Raw genomic sequence first — 25,407 nt, forward strand, 5'->3', positions numbered from 1 at the left:
GACTAGAAACTCCACAATTAGAAACTCCACAGCTAGAAACTCCATAACTAGAAACTTCGCAACTAGAAACTCCACAACTAGAGACTCCATAACTAGGAACTCCACAACTAGAAACTCCACAACTACAGACTCCACAACTAGAAACTCCACAACTAGAAACTCTACAACTTGAAACACATTAACTAGATACTCCGCAAATACATATTCCACAACTAGGAACTCCACAACTAGAAACTCCGCAACTAGAAACTCCACAACTAGAGACTCAATAACTAGGAACTCCACACCCATTAATTCCACAACTTGAAACGCCACAACTAGAAACTCAACAACTAGAAACTCCACACCTAGAAACTCCGCAACTAGAAACTCCACAACTAGAGACTCCGCAACTCTAAACTCCACAATTTGAACTCTGCAACTCGAAACTAGGCAACTAGAAAATCCTTAACTAGAAACTACACAACCTGAATCTCCGCAACTCGAAACTCCGCAACTACGAAATCCACAACTAGAAACTCCACAACTGGGAACTCCGCAACTAGAAAATCTACAACTAGAAACTCGAAAACTAAAAACTACAACTAGAATCTCCACAACTAGAAACTCCACAACTAGACACTTCGCAACTAGAAACTCCACAACTAGGCACTCCACAACTAGAAAACTCCGCAACTAGAAAATCCACGACTATACACTCCACAACTTGAGACTCTGCAACGAGAGACTCCGCAACTAGAAACTTTGCAACTAGAAACTGCACAGCTAGAAACTTGCAACTCGAAACTCTGCAATTAGAAACTCCACAACTAGAAACTCCACAACTAGAGACTCCACAACTAGAGACTTCACAACTAGAGACTCCGCAACCAGAAACTCCACAGCTAGAAACTCCGCAACTAGAAACTCCACAACTAGAGACTCCGGAACTCTTAACTCCACAACTTGAAACTCTGCAACTCGAAACTCTGCAACTAGAAAATCCCCAACTAGAAACTACACAACTAGAATCTCCGCAACTCGAAACTCCGCAACTACAAAATCCACAACTAGAAACTCCACAACTGGGAACTCCGCAACTAGAAAATCTACAACTAGAAACTCGAAAACTGAAAACTCCAACTAGAATCTCCACAACTAGAAAGTCCACATCTAGAAACTCCACAACTAGAAACTCCACAACTAGACACTTCGCAACTAGAAACTCCACAACCAGACACTCCACAACTAGAAAACTCCGCAACTAGAAACTCCACAACTGGACACTCCACAACTTGAGACTCCGCAACGACAGACTCCGCAACTAGAAACTCTGCACCTAGAAACTGCACAGCTAGAAACTTGCAACTCGGAACTCTGTAACTAGAAACTCCGCAACTAGAAACTCCACAGCTAGAAACTCCACAACTAGAAACTCCACAACTAGAGACTCCACAACTAGAAACTCCACGACCAGAAACTCCACAATTAGAAACTCCGCAGCTAGAAACTCCACTCCTAGAAACTCCACAACTTGAGACTTCGCAACTAGAAACTCCACAACTAGAAACTCCACAACTTGAAACACCACAACTAGATACTCCACAACTACAAATTCCACAACTAGAAACTCCAAATTTAGAAACTCCGCAACTTGAAACTCCACAACTAGAAACTCCATAACTAGGAACTCCACAACTAGAAACTCCACAACTACAGACTCCACAACTACAAACTTCACAACTAGAAACTCCACAACCAGAAACTCCGCAACTATGAACTCCACAACTAGAAGTTCCACAACCAGAGACTCAACAACTAGAGACTCCACAACTAGAGACTCCACAACTAGAAACTCCACAGCTAGAAGCTCCGCAACTAGAAACTCCACAACTAGAGACTCCGCAACTATAAACTCCACAACTTGAAACTCTGCAACTCGAAACTCTGCAACTAGAAAATTCCCAACTAGAAACTACACAACTACAATCTCCGCAACTCGAAACTCCGCAACTACAAAATCCACAACTAGAAACTCCACAACTGGGAACACCGCAACTAGAAAATTCCCAACTAGAAACTACACAACTACAAACTCCGCAACTCGAAACTCCGCAACTACAAAATCCACAACTAGAAACTCCACAACTGGGAACTCCGCAACTAAAAAATCTACAACTAGAAACTCGAAAACTAAAAACTCCAACTAGAAACTCCACAACTAGATACTCCACAACTAGAAACTCCACAACTAGACACTTCGCAACTAAAAACTCCACAACTAGACACTCCACAACTAGAAAACTCCGCAACTAGAAACTCCACGACTAGACACTCCAAAACTTGAGACTCCGCAACGACAGACTTCGCAACTAGAAACTCAACTAGGAACTGCACAGCTAGAAACTTGCAACTGGAAACTCTGCAACTAAAGCTCCGCAACTAGAAACTCCACAGCTAGAAACTCCACAACTAGAAACTTCACAACTAGAGACTCCACAACTAGAAACTCCATGACTAGAAACTCCACAATTAGAAACTCCACATTTTGAGACTTTGCAACTAGAAACTCGGCAACTAGAAACTCAACAACTAGAAACTCCACAACTAGAAACTTCACAACTAGAAACTACACAACTTGAAACACCACAACTAGATACTCAGCAACTACAAATTCCACAACTAGAAACTCCACAACTAGAAACTCCATAACTAGAAACTCCACAACTAGAAACTCCACAACTAGAGACTCCATAACTAGGAACTCCACAACTAGAAACTCCACAACTACCAACTCCACAACTACAGACTCCACAACTAGAAACTCCACAGCTAGAGACTCCACAACTAGAAACTCTCCACAACTACGAACCCCACAACTACGAACCCAACAACTAGAAACTCCACAACTAAAAACTCCACAACTAGAAACTCCACAACTTAGACTTCGCAACTAGAAACTCCACAACTAGAAACTCCACAACTTGAGACTCCGCAACTAGAAATCTACAACTAGAAACTTGATAACTAAAAAGTCTAACGAGAAACTGCACAACTAGAAACTCCACACCTATAAATTCCACAACGTAAAACTTCACAACTAGAAACTACACAACTAGGAACTCCGCAACTAGAAAATCTACAACTAGAAACTTGAAAACTAAAAAATCCAACTAGAAACACCACAACTAGAAACTCCGCAACTAGAAACTCCACAACTAGACACTTCGCAACTAGAAACTCCAGAACTAGAGACTTCACAACTAGAAAACTCCGCCACTAGAAACTCCACGACTAGACACTCCCCAACTTGAGACTCCGCAACGACAGACTTCGCAACTAGAAACTCTGCAACTAGAAACTCCGTAAGTAGAAACTCCACAGCTAGAAACTTGCAACTAGAAACTCTGCAACTAGAAACTCCACAACTAGAAACTCCACAACTACAGACTCCACAACTACAAACTTCACAACTAGAAACTCCACAACCAGAAACTCCGCAACTATGAACTCCACAACTAGAAGTTCCACAACCAGAGACTCAACAACTAGAGACTCCACAACTAGAGACTCCACAACTAGAAACTCCACAGCTAGAAGCTCCGCAACTAGAAACTCCACAACTAGAGACTCCGCAACTATAAACTCCACAACTTGAAACTCTGCAACTCGAAACTCTGCAACTAGAAAATTCCCAACTAGAAACTACACAACTACAATCTCCGCAACTCGAAACTCCGCAACTACAAAATCCACAACTAGAAACTCCACAACTGGGAACTCCGCAACTAGAAAATTCCCAACTAGAAACTACACAACTACAAACTCCGCAACTCGAAACTCCGCAACTACAAAATCCACAACTAGAAACTCCACAACTGGGAACTCCGCAACTAAAAAATCTACAACTAGAAACTCGAAAACTAAAAACTCCAACTAGAAACTCCACAACTAGATACTCCACAACTAGAAACTCCACAACTAGACACTTCGCAACTAAAAACTCCACAACTAGACACTCCACAACTAGAAAACTCCGCAACTAGAAACTCCACGACTAGACACTCCAAAACTTGAGACTCCGCAACGACAGACTTCGCAACTAGAAACTCTTCTACTAGAAACTGCACAGCTAGAAACTTGCAACTGGAAACTCTGCAACTAAAGCTCCGCAACTAGAAACTCCACAGCTAGAAACTCCACAACTAGAAACTTCACAACTAGAGACTCCACAACTAGAAACTCCATGACTAGAAACTCCACAATTAGAAACTCCACATTTTGAGACTTTGCAACTAGAAACTCGGCAACTAGAAACTCAACAACTAGAAACTCCACAACTAGAAACTTCACAACTAGAAACTACACAACTTGAAACACCACAACTAGATACTCAGCAACTACAAATTCCACAACTAGAAACTCCACAACTAGAAACTCCATAACTAGAAACTCCACAACTAGAAACTCCACAACTAGAGACTCCATAACTAGGAACTCCACAACTAGAAACTCCACAACTACCAACTCCACAACTACAGACTCCACAACTAGAAACTCCACAGCTAGAGACTCCACAACTAGAAACTCTCCACAACTACGAACCCCACAACTACGAACCCAACAACTAGAAACTCCACAACTAAAAACTCCACAACTAGAAACTCCACAACTTAGACTTCGCAACTAGAAACTCCACAACTAGAAACTCCACAACTTGAGACTCCGCAACTAGAAATCTACAACTAGAAACTTGATAACTAAAAAGTCTAACGAGAAACTGCACAACTAGAAACTCCACACCTATAAATTCCACAACGTAAAACTTCACAACTAGAAACTACACAACTAGGAACTCCGCAACTAGAAAATCTACAACTAGAAACTTGAAAACTAAAAAATCCAACTAGAAACACCACAACTAGAAACTCCGCAACTAGAAAATCCACAACTAGACACTTCGCAACTAGAAACTCCAGAACTAGAGACTTCACAACTAGAAAACTCCGCCACTAGAAACTCCACGACTAGACACTCCCCAACTTGAGACTCCGCAACGACAGACTTCGCAACTAGAAACTCTGCAACTAGAAACTCCGTAAGTAGAAACTCCACAGCTAGAAACTTGCAACTAGAAACTCTGCAACTAGAAACTCCACAGCTAGAAACTCCACAACTAGGAACTCCACAACTAGAGACTCCACAACTAGAAACTCCATGACTAGAACCTCCACAACTAGACACTCCACAACTAGTAACTCCACCACTTGAGACTCCATAACTAAAAATTCCACAACTACGAACCTCAATACTTGAAACTCCACAACTAGAAACTCCACAACTACAGACTCCACAACTACAAACTCCACAACTAGAAACTCCACAACCAGAAACTCCGCAACTAGAAACTCCACAACTAGAAATTCCATAACCAGAGACTCAACAACTAGAGACTCCACAACTAAAAACTCCACAGCTAGAAACCCCACAACTAGAAACTCCACAACTAAAAACTCCGCAAATAGAAACCCAGCAACTAGAAACTCCACAACTAAAATCTCCACACCTAATAATTCCACAACTTGAAACTCCACAACTAGAAACTCCACAACTAGAAACTCCACAACTAGAAACTCTACAACTAGAAACTATGCAACTAGAAACTCCGCAACTAGAAACTCCACAGCTAGAACGTCCGCAACTAGAAACTCTGCAACTAGAAACTCCGCAATTAGAAACTCCACAGCTAGAAACTCCACAATCAGAAACTCCTCAACTAGAAACTTCACAACTAGAGACTCCACAACTAGAGACTGCACAACTAGAGACTCCGCAACTAGAAACTCCATAGCTAGAAACTCCGCAACTAGAAACTCTACAACTAGAGACTCCGCAGTGCTAAACTCTACAACTTGAAACTCAGCAATCACAAAATCCACAACTAGAAACTCCACAACTGGGAACTCCACAATTAGAGACTCCACAACTAGGGACTGCACAACTAGAGACTCCGCAACTAGAAACTCCACAGCTAGAAACTCCGCAACTTGAAACTCCACAACTAGAGACTCCGCAACTCTAAACTCCACAATTTGAACTCTGCAACTCGAAACTAGGCAACTAGAAAATCCTTAACTACAAACTACACAACCTGAATCTCCGCAACTCGAAACTCCGCAACTACGAAATCCACAACTAGAAACTCCACAACTGGGAACTCCGCAACTAGAAAATCTACAACTAGAAACTCGAAAACTAAAAACTACAACTAGAATCTCCACAACTAGAAACTCCACAACTAGACACTTCGCAACTAGAAACTCCACAACTAGGCACTCCACAACTAGAAAACTCCGCAACTAGAAAATCCACGACTATACACTCCACAACTTGAGACTCTGCAACGAGAGACTCCGCAACTAGAAACTTTGCAACTAGAAACTGCACAGCTAGAAACTTGCAACTCGAAACTCTGCAATTAGAAACTCCACAACTAGAAACTCCACAACTAGAGACTCCAAAACTAGAGACTGCACAACTAGAGACTCCGCAACTAGAAACTCCACAGCTAGAAACTCCGCAACTAGAAACTCCACAACTAGAGACTCCGCAACTCTTAACTCCACAACTTGAAACTCTGCAACTCAAAACTCTGCAACTAGAAAATCCCCAACTAGAAACTACACAACTAGAATCTCCGCAACTCGAAACTCCGCAACTACAAAATCCACAACTAGAAACTCCACAACTGGGAACTCCGCAACTAGAAAATCTACAACTAGAAACTCGAAAACTGAAAACTCCAACTAGAATCTCCACAACTAGAAACTCCACATCTAGAAACTCCACAACTAGAAACTCCACAACTAGACACTTCGCAACTAGAAACTCCACAACCAGACACTCCACAACTAGAAAACTCTGCAACTAGAAACTCCACAACTGGACACTCCACAACTTGAGACTCCGCAACGACAGACTCCGCAACTAGAAACTCTGCACCTAGAAACTGCACAGCTAGAAACTTGCAACTCGGAACTCTGTAACTAGAAACTCCGCAACTAGAAACTCCACAGCTAGAAACTCCACAACTAGAAACTCCACAACTAGAGACTCCACAACTAGAAACTCCATGACCAGAAACTCCACAATTAGAAACTCCGCAGCTAGAAACTCCACAACTTGAGGCTTTGAAACTAGAAACTCGGCAACTAGAAACTCAACAACTAGAAACTCCACAAGTAGAAACTTCACAACTAGAAACTCCACTCCTAGAAACTCCACAACTTGAGACTTCGCAACTAGAAACTCGGCAACTAGAAACTCAACAACTAGAAACTCCACAACTAGAAACTCCACAACTAGAAACTCCACAACTTGAAACACCACAACTAGATACTCCACAACTACAAATTCCACAACTAGAAACTCCAAATTTAGAAACTCCGCAACTTGAAACTCCACAACTAGAAACTCAATAACTAGGAACTCCACAACTAGAAACTCCACAACTACAGACTCCACAACTGCAAACTTCACAACTAGAAACTCCACAACCAGAAACTCCGCAACTATGAACTCCACAACTAGAAGTTCCACAACCATAGACTCAACAACTAGAGACTCCACAACTAGAGACTCCACAACTAGAAACTCCACAGCTAGAAGCTCCGCAACTAGAAACTCCACAACTAGAGACTCCGCAACTATAAACTCCACAACTTGAAACTCTGCAACTCGAAACTCTGCAACTAGAAAATTCCCAACTAGAAACTACACAACTACAATCTCCGCAACTCGAAACTCCGCAACTACAAAATCCACAACTAGAAACTCCACAACTGGGAACTCCGCAACTAGAAAATTCCCAACTAGAAACTACACAACTACAAACTCCGCAACTCGAAACTCCGCAACTACAAAATCCACAACTAGAAACTCCACAACTGGGAACTCCGCAACTAAAAAATCTACAACTAGAAACTCGAAAACTAAAAACTCCAACTAGAAACTCCACAACTAGATACTCCACAACTAGAAACTCCACAACTAGACACTTCGCAACTAAAAACTCCACAACTAGACACTCCACAACTAGAAAACTCCGCAACTAGAAACTCCACGACTAGACACTCCAAAACTTGAGACTCCGCAACGACAGACTTCGCAACTAGAAACTCTTCAACTAGAAACTGCACAGCTAGAAACTTGCAACTGGAAACTCTGCAACTAAAGCTCCGCAACTAGAAACTCCACAGCTAGAAACTCCACAACTAGAAACTTCACAACTAGAGACTCCACAACTAGAAACTCCATGACTAGAAACTCCACAATTAGAAACTCCACATTTTGAGACTTTGCAACTAGAAACTCGGCAACTAGAAACTCAACAACTAGAAACTCCACAACTAGAAACTTCACAACTAGAAACTACACAACTTGAAACACCACAACTAGATACTCAGCAACTACAAATTCCACAACTAGAAACTCCACAACTAGAAACTCCATAACTAGAAACTCCACAACTAGAAACTCCACAACTAGAGACTCCATAACTAGACACTCCACAACTAGAAACTCCACAACTACCAACTCCACAACTACAGACTCCACAACTAGAAACTCCACAGCTAGAGACTCCACAACTAGAAACTCTCCACAACTACGAACCCCACAACTACGAACCCAACAACTAGAAACTCCACAACTAAAAACTCCACAACTAGAAACTCCACAACTTAGACTTCGCAACTAGAAACTCCACAACTAGAAACTCCACAACTTGAGACTCCGCAACTAGAAATCTACAACTAGAAACTTGATAACTAAAAAGTCTAACGAGAAACTGCACAACTAGAAACTCCACACCTATAAATTCCACAAAGTAAAACTTCACAACTAGAAACTACACAACTATGAACTCCGCAACTAGAAAATCTACAACTATAAACTTGAAAACTAAAAAATCCAACTAGAAACACCACAACTAGGAACTCCGCAACTAGAAACTCCACAACTAGACACTTCGCAACTAGAAACTCCACAACTAGAGACTTCACAACTAGAAAACTCCGCCACTAGAAACTCCACGACTAGACACTCCCCAACTTGAGACTCCGCAACGACAGACTTCGCAACTAGAAACTCTGCAACTAGAAACTCCGTAAGTAAAAACTCCACAGCTAGAAACTTGCAACTAGAAACTCTGCAACTAGAAACTCCACAGCTAGAAACTCCACAACTAGGAACTCCACAACTAGAGACTCCACAACTAGAAACTCCATGACTAGAACCTCCACAACTAGACACTCCACAACTAGTAACTCCACCACTTGAGACTCCATAACTGAAAATTCCACAACTACGAACCTCAATACTTGAAACTCCACAACTAGAAACTCCACAACTACAGACTCCACAACTACAAACTCCACAACTAGAAACTCCACAACCAGAAACTCCGCAACTAGAAACTCCACAACTAGAAATTCCATAACCAGAGACTCAACAACTAGAGACTCCACAACTAAAAACTCCACAGCTAGAAACCCCACAACTAGAAACTCCACAACTAAAAACTCCGCAAATAAAAACCCAGCAACTAGAAACTCCACAACTAGAATCTCCACACCTAATAATTCCACAACTTGAAACTCCACAACTAGAAACTCCACAACTAGAAACTCCACAACTAGAAACTCTACAACTAGAAACTATGCAACTAGAAACTCCGCAACTAGAAACTCCACAGCTAGAACGTCCGCAACTAGAAACTCTGCAACTAGAAACTCCGCAATTAGAAACTCCACAGCTAGAAACTCCACAATCAGAAACTCCTCAACTAGAAACTTCACAACTAGAGACTCCACAACTAGAGACTGCACAACTAGAGACTCCGCAACTAGAAACTCCATAGCTAGAAACTCCGCAACTAGAAACTCTACAACTAGAGACTCCGCAATGCTAAACTCTACAACTTGAAACTCAGCAAATACAAAATCCACAACTAGAAACTCCACAACTGGGAACTCCACAATTAGAGACTCCACAACTAGGGACTGCACAACTAGAGACTCCGCAACTAGAAACTCCACAGCTAGAAACTCCGCAACTTGAAACTCCACAACTAGAGACTCCGCAACTCTAAACTCCACAATTTGAACTCTGCAACTCGAAACTAGGCAACTAGAAAATCCTTAACTACAAACTACACAACCTGAATCTCCGCAACTCGAAACTCCGCAACTACGAAATCCACAACTAGAAACTCCACAACTGGGAACTCCGCAACTAGAAAATCTACAACTAGAAACTCGAAAACTAAAAACTACAACTAGAATCTCCACAACTAGAAACTCCACAACTAGACACTTCGCAACTAGAAACTCCACAACTAGAAAACTCCGCAACTAGAAAATCCACGACTATACACTCCACAACTTGAGACTCTGCAACGAGAGACTCCGCAACTAGAAACTTTGCAACTAGAAACTGCACAGCTAGAAACTTGCAACTCGAAACTCTGCAATTAGAAACTCCACAACTAGAAACTCCACAACTAGAGACTCCAAAACTAGAGACTGCACAACTAGAGACTCCGCAACTAGAAACTCCACAGCTAGAAACTCCGCAACTAGAAACTCCACAACTAGAGACTCCGGTACTCTTAACTCCACAACTTGAAACTCTGCAACTCGAAACTCTGCAACTAGAAAATCCCCAACTAGAAACTACACAACTAGAATCTCCGCAACTCGAAACTCCGCAACTACAAAATCCACAACTAGAAACTCCACAACTGGGAACTCCGCAACTAGAAAATCTACAACTAGAAACTCGAAAACTGAAAACTCCAACTAGAATCTCCACAACTAGAAACTCCACATCTAGAAACTCCACAACTAGAAACTCCACAACTAGACACTTCGCAACTAGAAACTCCACAACCAGACACTCCACAACTAGAAAACTCCGCAACTAGAAACTCCACAACTGGACACTCCACAACTTGAGACTCCGCAACGACAGACTCCGCAACTAGAAACTCTGCACCTAGAAACTGCACAACTAGAAACTTGCAACTCGGAACTCTGTAACTAGAAACTCCGCAACTAGAAACTCCACAGCTAGAAACTCCACAACTAGAAACTCCACAACTAGAGACTCCACAACTAGAAACTCCATGACCAGAAACTCCACAATTAGAAACTCCGCAGCTAGAAACTCCACAACTTGAGGCTTTGAAACTAGAAACTCCGCAACTAGAAACTCAACAACTAGAAACTCCACAAGTAGAAACTTCACAACTAGAAACTCCACTCCTAGAAACTCCACAACTTGAGACTTCGCAACTAGAAACTCGGCAACTAGAAACTCAACAACTAGAAACTCCACAACTAGAAACTCCACAACTAGAAACTCCACAACTTGAAACACCACAACTAGATACTCCACAACTACAAATTCCACAACTAGAAACTCCAAATTTAGAAACTCCGCAACTTGAAACTCCACAACTAGAAACTCCATAACTAGGAACTCCACAACTAGAAACTCCACAACTACAGACTCCACAACTACAAACTTCACAACTAGAAACTCCACAACCAGAAACTCCGCAACTATGAACTCCACAACTAGAAATTCCACAACCATAGACTCAACAACTAGAGACTCCACAACTAGAGACTCCACAACTAGAAACTCCACAGCTAGAAGCTCCGCAACTAGAAACTCCACAACTAGAGACTCCGCAACTATAAACTCCACAACTTGAAACTCTGCAACTCGAAACTCTGCAACTAGAAAATTCCCAACTAGAAACTACACAACTACAATCTCCGCAACTCGAAACTCCGCAACTACAAAATCCACAACTAGAAACTCCACAACTGGGAACTCCGCAATTAGAAAATTCCCAACTAGAAACTACACAACTACAAACTCCGCAACTCGAAACTCCGCAACTACAAAATCCACAACTAGAAACTCCACAACTGGGAACTCCGCAACTAAAAAATCTACAACTAGAAACTCGAAAACTAAAAACTCCAACTAGAAACTCTACAACTAGATACTCCACAACTAGAAACTCCACAACTAGACACTTCGCAACTAAAAACTCCACAACTAGACACTCCACAACTAGAAAACTCCGCAACTAGAAACTCCACGACTAGACACTCCAAAACTTGAGACTCCGCAACGACAGACTTCGCAACTAGAAACTCTTCAACTAGAAACTGCACAGCTAGAAACTTGCAACTGGAAACTCTGCAACTAAAGCTCCGCAACTAGAAACTCCACAGCTAGAAACTCCACAACTAGAAACTTCACAACTAGAGACTCCACAACTAGAAACTCCATGACTAGAAACTCATAAATTAGAAACTCCACATTTTGAGACTTTGCAACTAGAAACTCGGCAACTAGAAACTCAACAACTAGAAACTCCACAACTAGAAACTTCACAACTAGAAACTACACAACTTGAAACACCACAACTAGATACTCAGCAACTACAAATTCCACAACTAGAAACTCCACAACTAGAAACTCCATAACTAGAAACTCCACAACTAGAAACTCCACAACTAGAGACTCCATAACTAGGAACTCCACAACTAGAAACTCCACAACTACCAACTCCACAACTACAGACTCCACAACTAGAAACTCCACAGCTAGAGACTCCACAACTAGAAACTCTCCACAACTACGAACCCCACAACTACGAACCCAACAACTAGAAACTCCACAACTAAAAACTCCACAACTAGAAACTCCACAACTTAGACTTCGCAACTAGAAACTCCACAACTAGAAACTACACAACTATGAACTCCGCAACTAGAAAATCTACAACTAGAAACTTGAAAACTAAAAAATCCAACTAGAAACACCACAACTAGAAACTCCGCAACTAGAAACTCCACAACTAGACACTTCGCAACTAGAAACTCCACAACTAGAGACTTCACAACTAGAAAACTCCGCCACTAGAAACTCCACGACTAGACACTCCCCAACTTGAGACTCCGCAACGACAGACTTCGCAACTAGAAACTCTGCAACTAGAAACTCCGTAAGTAGAAACTCCACAGCTAGAAACTTGCAACTAGAAACTCTGCAACTAGAAACTCCACAGCTAGAAACTCCACAACTAGGAACTCCACAACTAGAGACTCCACAACTAGAAACTCCATGACTAGAACCTCCACAACTAGACACTCCACAACTAGTAACTCCACCACTTGAGACTCCATAACTAAAAATTCCACAACTACGAACCTCAATACTTGAAACTCCACAACTAGAAACTCCACAACTACAGACTCCACAACTACAAACTCCACAACTAGAAACTCCACAACCAGAAACTCCGCAACTAGAAACTCCACAACTAGAAATTCCATAACCAGAGACTCAACAACTAGAGACTCCACAACTAAAAACTCCACAGCTAGAAACCCCACAACTAGAAACTCCACAACTAAAAACTCCGCAAATAGAAACCCAGCAACTAGAAACTCCACAACTAGAATCTCCACACCTAATAATTCCACAACTTGAAACTCCACAACTAGAAACTCCACAACTAGAAACTCCACAACTAGAAACTCTACAACTAGAAACTATGCAACTAGAAACTCCGCAACTAGAAACTCCACAGCTAGAACGTCCGCAACTAGAAACTCTGCAACTAGAAACTCCGCAATTAGAAACTCCACAGCTAGAAACTCCACAATCAGAAACTCCTCAACTAGAAACTTCACAACTAGACTCCACAACTAGAGACTGCACAACTAAAGACTCCGCAACTAGAAACTCCATAGCTAAAAACTCCGCAACTAGAAACTCTACAACTAGAGACTCCGCAATGCTAAACTCTACAACTTGAAACTCAGCAAATACAAAATCCACAACTAGAAACTCCACAACTGGGAACTCCGCAACTAGAAAATCTACAACTAGAAACGCGAAAACGAAAAACTCCAACTAGAAACTCCAAGACTAGAAACTCCACAACTAGACACTTCGCAACTAGAAGCTCCACAAGTAGACACTCCACAACTAGAAAACTCCGCAATTAGAAACTCCACGACTAGACACTCCACAACTTGAGACTCCGCAACGACAGACTCCGCAACTAGAAATTTTGCAACTAGAACCTGCACAGCTAGAAACTTGCAACTCGAAACTCTGCCACTAGAAACTCTGCAACTAGAAACTCCACAGCTGGAAACTCCACAACTAGAAACTCCACAACTAGAAACTCCATGACTAGAAACTCCACAATTAGAAACTCCACAGCTAGAAACTCCATAACTAGAAACTCCGCAACTAGAAACTCCACAACTAGAGACTCCATAACTAGGAACTCCACAACTAGAAACTCCACAACTACAGACTCCACAACTAGAAACTCCACAACTAGAAACTCTACAACTTGAAACACATTAACTAGATACTCCGCAAATACATATTCCACAACTAGAAACTCCACAACTAGGAACTCCACAACTAGAAACTCCGCAACTAGAAACTCCACAACTAGAGACTCAATAACTAGGAACTCCACACCTATTAATTCCACAACTTGAAACGCCACAACTAGAAACTCAACAACTATAAACTCCACACCTAGAAACTCCGCAACTAGAAACTCCACAACTAGAAACTCTACAACTAGAAACTATGCAACTAGAAACTCCGCAACTAGAAACTCCACAGCTAGAACGTCCGCAACTAGAAACTCTGCAACTAGAAACTCCGCAACTAGAAGCTCCACAGCTAGAAACTCCACAACTAGAAACTCCACAATTAGAGACTCCACAACTAGAGACTGCACAACTAGAGACTCCGCAACTAGAAACTCTACAGCTAGAAACTCCGCAACTTGAAACTCCACAACTAGAGACTCCGCAACTCTAAACTCCACAATTTGAACTCTGCAACTCGAAACTAGGCAACTAGAAAATCCTTAACTAGAGACTACACAACCTGAATCTCCGCAACTCGAAACTCCGCAACTACGAAATCCACAAATAGAAACTCCACAACTGGGAACTCTGCAACTAGAAAATCTACAACTAGAAACTCGAAAACTAAAAACTACAACTAGAATCTCCACAACTAGAAACTCCACAACTAGACACTTCGCAACGAGAAACTCCACAACTAGGCACTCCACAACTAGAAAACTCCGCAACTAGAAACTCCACGACTAGACACTCCACAACTTGAGACTCTGCAACGAGAGACTCCGCAACTAGAAATTCTGCAACTAGAAACTGCAAAGCTAGAAACTTGCAACTCGAAACTCTGCAAATAGAAACTCCACAACTAGAAACTCCACAACTAGAAACTCCACAACTAGAGACTCCACAACTAGAGACTGCACAACTAGAGACTCCGCAACTAGAAACTCCACAGCTAGAAACTCCGCAACTAGAAACTCCACAACTAGAGACTCCGCAACTCTTAACTCCACAACTTGAAACTCTGCAACTCGAAACTCTGCAACTAGAAAATCCCCAACTAGAAACTACACAACTAGAATCTCCGCAACTCGAAACTCCGCAACTACAAAATCCACAATTAGAAACTCCACAACTGGGAACTCCGCAACTAGAAAATCTACAACTAGAAACTCGAAAACTGAAAACTCCAACTAGAATCTCCACAACTAGAAACTCCACATCTAGAAACTCCACAACTAGAAACTCCACAACTAGACACTTCGCAACTAGAAACTCCACAACTAGACACCCCACAACTAGAAAACTCCGCAACTAGAAACTCTACAACTGGACACTCCACAACTTGAGACTCCGCAACGACAGACTCCGCAACTAGAAACTCTGCACCTAGAAACTGCACAGCTAGAAACATGCAACTCGGAACTCTGTAACTAGAAACTCCGCAACTAGAAACTCCACAGCTAGAAACTCCACAACTAGAAACTCCACAACTAGAGACTCCACAACAAGAAACTCCATGACCAGAAACTACACAATTAGAAACTCCGCAGCTAGAAACTCCACAACTTCAGACTTTGAAACTAGAAACTCGGCAACTAGAAACTCAACAACTAGACACTTCGCAACTAGAAACTCCACAACTAGACACTCCACAACTAGAAAACTCCGCAACTAGAATATCCACGACTAGACACTCCAAAACTTGAGACTCCGCAACGACAGACTTCGCAACTAGAAACTCTGCAACTAGAAACTGCACAGCTAGAAACTGGCAACTGGAAACTCTGCAACTAAAGCTCCGCAACTAGAAACTCCACAGCTAGAAACTCCACAACTAGAAACTTCACAACTAGAGACTCCACAACTAGAAACTCCATGACTAGAAACTCCACAATGAGAAACTCCACAACTTGAGACTTTGAAACTACAAACTCGGCAACTAGAAACTCAACAACTAGAAACTCCACAACTAGAAACTTCACAACTAGAAACTACACAACTTGAAACACCACAACTAGATACTCCGCAACTACAAATTCCACAACTAGAAACTCCACAACTAGAAACTCCATAACTAGAAACTCCACAACTAGAAACTCCACAACTAGAGACTCCATAACTAGGAACTCCACAACTAGAAACTCCACAACTACCAACTCCACAACTACAGACTCCACAACTAGAAACTCCACAGCTAGAGACTCCACAACTAGAAACTCTCCACAACTACGAACCCCACAACTACGAACCCAACAACTAGAAACTCCACAACTAAAAACTCCACAACTAGAAACTCCACACCTATAAATTCCACAATGTAAAACTTCACAACTAGAAACTACACAACTAGGAACTCCGCAACTAGAAAATCTACAACTAGAAACTTGAAAACTAAAAAATCCAACTAGAAACACCACAACTAGAAACTCCGCAACTAGAAACTCCGCAACTAGAAACTCCACAACTAGACACTTCGCAACTAGAAACTCCACAACTAGACACTTCACAACTAGAAAACTCCGCCACTAGAAACTCCACGACTAGACACTCCCCAACTTGAGACTCCGCAACGACAGACTTCGCAACTAGAAACTCTGCAACTAGAAACTCCGAAAGTAGAAACTCCACAGCTAGAAACTTGCAACTAGAAACTCTGCAACTAGAAACTCCACAGCTAGAAACTCCACAACTAGGAACTCCACAACTAGAGACTCCACAACTAGAAACTCCATGACTAGAACCTCCACAACTAGACACTCGACAACTAGTAACTCCACCACTTGAGACTCCATAACTAAAAATTCCACAACTACGAACCTCACAACTTGAAACTCCACAACTAGAAACTCCACAACTACAGACTCCACAACTACAAACTCCACAACTAGAAACTCCACAACCAGAAACTCCGCAACTAGAAACTCCACAACTAGAAATTCCACAACCAGAGACTCAACAACTAGAGACTCCACAACTAAAAACTCCACAGCTAGAAACCCCACAACTAGAAACTCCACAACTAAAAACTCCGCAAATAGAAACCCAGCAACTAGAAACTCCACAACTAGAATCTCCACACCTATTAATTCCACAACTTGAAACTCCGCAACTAGAAACTCCATAGCTAGAACGTCCGCAACTAGAAACTCTGCAACTAGAAACTCCGCAATTAGAAACTCCACAGCTAGAAACTCCACAATCAGAAACTCCTCAACTAGAAACTCCACAACTAGAGACTCCACAACTAGAGACTGCACAACTAGAGACTCCGCAACTAGAAACTCCATAGCTAGAAACTCCGCAACTAGAAACTCTACAACTAGAGACTCCGCAATGCTAAACTCTACAACTTGAAACTCAGCAAATACAAAATCCACAACTAGAAACTCCACAACTGGGAACTCCGCAACTAGAAAATCTACAACTAGAAACGCGAAAACGAAAAACTCCAACTAGAAACTCCGCAACTAGAAACTCCAAGACTAGAAACTCCACAACTAGACACTTCGCAACTAGAAGCTCCACAACTAGACACTCCACAACTAGAAAACTCCGCAATTAGAAACTCCACGACTAGACACTCCCCAACTTGAGACTCCGCAACGACAGACTCCGCAACTAGAAATTTTGCAACTAGAACCTGCACAGCTAGAAACTTGCAACTCGAAACTCTGCAACTAGAAACTCTGCAACTAGAAACTCCACAGCTAGAAACTCCACAACTAGAAACTCCACAACTAGAAACTCCATGACTAGAAACTCCACAATTAGAAACTCCACAGCTAGAAACTCCATAACTAGAAATTCCGCAACTAGAAACTCCACAACTAGAGACTCCATAACTAGGAACTCCACAACTAGAAACTCCACAACTACAGACTCCACAACTAGAAACTCCACAACTAGAAACTCTACAACTTGAAACACATTAACTAGATACTCCGCAAATACATATTCCACAACTAGAAACTCCACAACTAGGAACTCCACAACTAGAAACTCCGCAACTAGAAACTCCACAACTAGAGACTCAATAACTAGGAACTCCACACCTATTAATTCCACAACTTGAAACGCCACAACTAGAAACTCAACAACTAAAAACTCCACACCTAGAAACTCCGCAACTAGAAACTCCACAACTAGAAACTCTACAACTAGAAACTATGCAACTAGACACTCCACAACTAGAAAACTCCGCAACTAGAAACTCCACAACTGGACACTCCACAACTTGAGACTCCGCAACGACAGACTCCGCAACTAGAAACTCTGCACCTAGAAACTGCACAGCTAGAAACTTGCAACTCGGAACTCTGTAACTAGAAACTCCGCAACTAGAAGCTCCACAGCTAGAAACTCCACAACTAGAAACTCCACAACTAGAAACTCCACAATTAGAGACTCCACAACTAGGGACTGCACAACTAGAGACTCCGCAACTAGAAACTCTACAGCTAGAAACTCCGCAACTTGAAACTCCACAACTAGAGACTCCGCAACTCTAAACTCCACAATTTGAACTCTGCAACTCGAAACTAGGCAACTAGAAAATCCTTAACTAGAACTACACAACCTGAATCTCCGCAACTCGAAACTCCGCAACTACGAAATCCACAACTAGAAACTCCTCAACTGGGAACTCCGCAACTAGAAAATCTACAACTAGAAACTCGAAAACTAAAAACTACAACTAGAATCTCCACAACTAGAAACTCCACAACTAGACACTTCGCAACTAGAAACTCCACAACTAGATACTCCACAACTAGAAAACTCCGCAACTAGAAACTCCACGACTAGACACTCCACAACTTGAGACTCTGCAACGAGAGACTCCGCAACTAGAAACTCTGCAACTAGAAACTGCACAGCTAGAAACTTGCAACTCGAAACTCTGCAAATAGAAACTCCACAACTAGAAACTCCACAACTAGAAACTCCACAACTAGAGACTCCACAACTAGAGACTGCACAACTAGAGACTCCGCAACTAGAAACTCCACAGCTAGAAACTCCGCAACTAGAAACTCCATAACTAGAGACTCCGCAACTCTTAACTCCACAACTTGAAACTCTGCAACTCGAAACTCTGCAACTAGAAAATCCCCAACTAGAAACTACACAACTAGAATCTCCGCAACTCGAAACTCTGCAACTACAAAATCCACAATTAGAAACTCCACAACTGGGAACTCCGCAACTAGAAAATCTACAACTAGAAACTCGAAAACTGAAAACTCCATCTAGAAACTCCACAACTAGAAACTCCACAACTAGACACTTCGCAACTAGAAACTCCACAACTAGACACTCCACAACTAGAAAACTCCGCAACTAGAAACTCCACAACTGGACACTCCACAACTTGAGACTCCGCAACGACAGACTCCGCAACTAGAAACTCTGCACCTAGAAACTGCACAGCTAGAAACTTGCAACTCGGAACTCTGTAACTAGAAACTCTACAGTCAGACCTTGACACTGTCTCAACCTGGTGCAATAAATGGCTTATGACTCTCAACTCTAACAAATCTAAGTGCATGTCAATAACCCGGCGATCTATTTCTCCCCCCTGTACCTACAGAATTAACGCCGTTCCCCTCCAGCATGTCTCTTCATATTGTCACGGGGTCGTGACGTGGCCGAAGACAGGAGACTTCTTGTTGGAATTTAACTGTTTATTTGGGCGAACCTGTGCCCGGTAAACAGAAAGTCCAATTACAGCAGCAGTCTCACACAGATAGCAGTCTCAGACTGATAGCGGCGAACGGAGCGTCGGCCTTCGATCAACAACTGACAAGCGGCGAAGCGCGTCGGCATTTATACTCCCGCCGTCGAATGTTCTAGCGCTATCGCTGGCGGCGGCGTGCGTTCCAGAACAATCTGTACCATTCGCACAGTGGGCGTGATCTTATCGAAATGATCTACTACAGTCCGGAACCCTCTAGAAAACAGCAGGCGCGGTTTGCGCTGAGAATCGTGTGGTGTTTTGGGACGATAACAAAAACTTGGGAAATGGAACGTGGCATTGCCCCCCTCTGAAAAAGGCATCGTCTCGATGCTTTAACTAAAGATGAAGGTACAATAATAATGCAAGAAAGTACAATGAATAAATTACGATACAACAATAATACAAAAAACACTGGTTCAGTTTGTTAACGCGCATGAAACGGCTTGAGGCGCGCGACATGGACGACTTCAGGTCGCGATCGGCGTCGTTGAGAGTTCGTAATGCCGTCGGGGACAACCTCGTAATCAAGTGGGCCGAGACGTCGAACCACCCTGTACGGTCCGAAGTACCGTCGCAGAAGCTTTTCACTTAGTCCACGTCGGCGTATCGGCGTCCACACCCAAACACGTTCACCGGGCTGGTATTCCACGAAGCGTCGTCGAAGGTTGTAACGGTGGCTGTCAGTCGTCTGTTGATTCTTGATACGGAGACGCGCAAGTTGTCGGGCTTCTTCGGCGCGATGAAGGTACTCGCTCACATCGAGGTTTTCTTCGTCGGTGACGTTGGGTAACATGGCATCGAGCGTCGTTGCCGGGCTCCTTCCGTAGACCAATTTGTATGGAGATATCTGCGTCGTCTCCTGCACCGCCGTGTTGTATGCGAAGGTCACATACGGAAGAATGGCATCCCACGTCTTGTGTTCGACATCGACGTACATTGACAGCATGTCGGCGATCGTCTTGTTAAGCCGTTCGGTGAGGCCGTTGGCCTGTGGGTGGTACGCTGTCGTCCGGCGGTGGTTTGTTTGGCTGTATGCCAAGATCGCTTGAGTTAAGTCGGCAGTGAATGCCGTTCCTCTGTCGGTGATAAGGACCTCCGGGGCGCCGTGACGTAGGACGATATTTTCGACGAAGAACTTAGCTACCTCGGATGCACTGCCTTTTGGCAGGGCTTTTGTCTCGGCGTAGCGGGTGAGGTAGTCGGTGGCTACCACGATCCACTTGTTTCCGAAAGCCGACGTCGGGAACGGCCCCAATAGGTCCATACCAATCTGCTGAAAAGGTCGGCAAGGTGGATCAATTGGCTGCAGAAGTCCCGCTGGCCTTGTCGGCGGTGTCTTGCGTCGCTGACAGTCCCGGCATGTCCTCACATAACGAGTGACGTCGGTGGTAAGACGCGGCCAGTAGTACCTTTCTTGTATCCTCGCGAGCGTGCGAGAAACACCGAGGTGCCCTGCCGTCGGATCGTCGTGCAGGGCCTGCAGGAGTTCTGGTCGCAGAGCTGAAGGCACCACAAGGAGATACTTAGCCCGAAGCGGTGAAAAGTTTTTCTTTTGTAGAAGACCATTTCGTAGAAAAAACGATGCAAGTGCGCGCTTGAATACCTTCGGGACTTCGGCGGTCCTGCCTTCGAGGTATTCTATTAGGGCCTTAAGTTCCGGGTCGGCCCGCTGTCGTTCAGCGAAGTCGTCGGTAGTTATCGTTCCCAAGAAGTAGTCGTCATCCGGGTCGTCGGGGAGCGGTTGGTCGACAGGCGCACGAGAGAGACAGTCGGTGTCGGAGTGTTTTTTGCCGGACTTGTAAATGACAGTAATGTCATATTCTTGAAGTCTCAGGCTCCATCGTGCGAGGCGACCTGAAGGGTCCTTCAAAGTGGCTAGCCAACACAAGGCGTGGTGGTCGCTCACAACTTTGAAGGGCCTGCCGTAGAGGTATGGGCGAAATTTCGACGTAGCCCAGATGATGGCGAGGCACTCCTTTTCTGTTGTAGAATAATTTGCTTCTGCTTTGGATAGCGATCGGCTGGCGTAACTAATAACCCTTTCAAGTCCGTCAGCCCTCTGCACAAGAACGGCGCCAAGACCTACGCTGCTTGCGTCAATATGTATTTCTGTCTCGGCGAATTCGTTGAAATGGGCAAGTAACGGAGGCGTCTGGAGGCGATGTTTAAGCTCCTGGAAAGCGTGTTCCTGTGGCGTTTCCCACTTGAACTCCACGTCGGCCTTAGTAAGGTTAGTGAGAGGATCGGCGATGCGGGCGAAGTTTTTCACGAACCGCCTATAATAGGCGCACAGGCCCAGAAATCGGCGCACGGCTTTCTTGTCAGTGGGCGGCGGGAATTCGGCGATGGCGGCTGTTTTCCGTGGATCAGGACGAACTCCAGACTTGCTGATAACGTGCCCCAGAAACAAGAGCTCTTCATACGCAAATCTGCACTTTTCTGGCTTCAGTGTGAGTCCGGAAGTCTTGATGGCTTGAAGTACAGCTTCAAGGCGCCGAAGATGCTCGTCGAAACTCGAAGAAAACACGACGACGTCGTCCAAGTACACAACGCAAGTCTGCCACTTCAATCCTGCCAGTACTGTATCCATAACGCGTTGAAAAGTTGCAGGCGCTGAGCAAAGGCCGAAGGGCATCACCTTAAACTCGAAGAGGCCGTCCGGTGTTATAAACGCCGTCTTCTCTCGGTCTCTTTCGTCGACTTCGATTTGCCAATAGCCAGTCTTGAGGTCCATTGACGAAAAGTACTTGGCGTTATGGAGCCGATCAAGTGCGTCGTCTATTCGTGGGAGAGGATACACGTCCTTTCTTGTGATTTTGTTCAGGCGGCGATAATCGACGCAAAAACGTAGGGTCCCATCCTTTTTCTTCACTAACACCACGGGGGATGCCCATGGGCTGTTGGACGGCTGGATAATATCATCCCGCAGCATTTCATCAACTTGTCTCTTGATGGCCTCACGTTCTCGCGTCGAAACCCTGTACGGACTCTGACGGAGTGGTCTGGCATTTTCTTCGGTTATGATGCGATGTTTCGTGATTGGGGTCTGCCGAATTTTCGATGACGACGAAAAGCAATCTTCGTATTGCAGGAGCAGGGCCTTGAGCTGTTCTTGCTTATCGTTCGGAAGTCTGGGATTGACGTCGAAAGCTATGGGAGGGGCTTGGTTCCTCTGAGCAGGTTCCGCAGAATCGGCGAGGGCGAAAGCACTGGTGGCTTCGACGATTTCTTCGATGTATGCGACCGTTGTTCCTTTGTTAACATGTTTGTACTCATTGCTGAAATTTGTGAGCATAACCGTTGCTTTGCCTCCCAGCAACTCTGCAATTCCTCTTGCGACGCAAATATTTCGGGTGACCAACAGATGCTGACTGCCTTCAACGACGCCTTCGAAGTCAGGTGATTCAGGAGCGCCGACTGAAATAATGACGCTTGAGCGAGGCGGAATGGTGACTTGTTCTTCCAGCACATTCAAGGCATGGTGTCTAGACGGCGTGCGCGGCGGTAGTGCTTCTTCTGTGGAAAACGTTATCGACTTTGTTTTTAGGTTGATGACAGCACCATGGAGGCATAAGAAGTCCATGCCAAGGATGACATCTCTCGAGCAACGCTGTAGGACTACGAAGTCTGTAGGATAAATACGGCCGTTAATGGTGACTCTCGCTGTGCAGATTCCTGCAGGCGTTACGACATGACCTCCGGCTGTGCGGATTTCAGGGCCTTTCCAAGCTGTCCTAACTTTCTTTAACTTCGCGGCGAACGACCCACTGATGACAGAATAGTCGGCTCCAGTATCGAGTAGAGCGGTCACACTGTGGCCGTCGATAAGAACGTCGAGGTCGCTAATTCGCCGTCTCGCATTACAGTTAGGGCGTGGCGTCGGGTCACGGCTGCGTCGACTTGTTCCGCTGCTTCCATGTTGCGTCGTGAGGCCACCTTCGGTAAGTGAGCTTTCGTCGTCAGGGCTTTGCCTGGTTGGCGTTGTGTTCGGAAAGCTCCGTCGCGGTGTCGTCGTCGTCGGAGGATCTTCGGTAGTTCGTCGCACAGCAACCGCACCTCCACCGGTTGCTGCCCTTAGTTTCCCGGATACGGGCTAGGAGACCGGCCCCGCGTTGGGCCAGAGTACTGTCGGTGGTGCGGTGACGTGCGGCGGCTGGGCGACGGCGAACGCGAAGGGCTTCGTGATGTCCACCGAGTTCCTGTCAGGTAGTCGGCGATGTCACGTGGTCGTTCTCCTGGCTGCGGACGTGGTGCATCGACGGCGAAGCCACGCAGTCCCATCTGTCGGTACTGGCAACGGCGGTAAGTGTGTCCGGCCTCGCCGCAGTGGTAGCACAGTGGGCGGTGGTCAGGGGTGCGCCAAACGTCGGTTTTCCTCGGCGCACTGCGCTGGCCCGCTGGTGAACGGTAGGTCGTCGGTGGGGGTGGTGGCGGCGGTGGTGTCTGGCGACGGAAGTGCGACGGGGCGGCGTTTTGGCGTGGGCGGGGAGGAGCGGTGTGGCGTACTGCAGCGGCGTAGCTCATAGTTTCTGGCTCGGGCAGCGGTGTAGGGGGAATTCGAAGTGATTGCCGAACTTCTTCTCGCACAATGTCGGCGATCGAATCCACTTGAGGTTGCGCCGAAGGCAACAGTTTGCGCAGCTCTTCCCGCACGATCGCTCGGATCGTTTCACGCAGGTTTTCGGAGTCACTGGTTTGAGCAGCAGCGCATTCTGGAGTCAGGCGACGATTATACTGTCTGGTGCGCATGTCAAGGGTTTTTTCGATGGTGGTCGCCTCGGATACAAATTCTTGGACGGTGTTCGGTGGATTCCTCATTAGTCCCGCGAAGAGCTCCTGTTTGACCCCTCGCATGAGGAAACGAACTTTCTTCTCCTCAGGCATGTCTGGATCAGCGTGACGAAATAGGCGGGTCATCTCCTCTGTGAAAATTCCAACCTTTTCATTCGGTAGCTGAACCCGGGTCTCTAGTTGAGCAGCGGCCCTTTCTTTGCGAGCGACGCTCGCGAACGTTTGCAGAAATGTGCCGCAGAAGACATCCCACGTTCGGAGCGTGGACTCACGATTCTCTAGCCAGGTCCTTGCGGTGTCTTCCAGGTAGAAGTACACACGCCGGAGCTTTTCTTCGTTGTCCCAGTGGTTGAGGGCGGCCACACGATCGTATGTTTCTAACCAGGACTCCGGGTCTTCGAACGATGACCCATGGAA

The sequence above is a fragment of the Rhipicephalus microplus genome, unplaced genomic scaffold (assembly GCF_043290135.1).
Source record: "Rhipicephalus microplus isolate Deutch F79 unplaced genomic scaffold, USDA_Rmic scaffold_30, whole genome shotgun sequence".
NCBI lineage: Eukaryota > Metazoa > Arthropoda > Arachnida > Ixodida > Ixodidae > Rhipicephalus > Rhipicephalus microplus.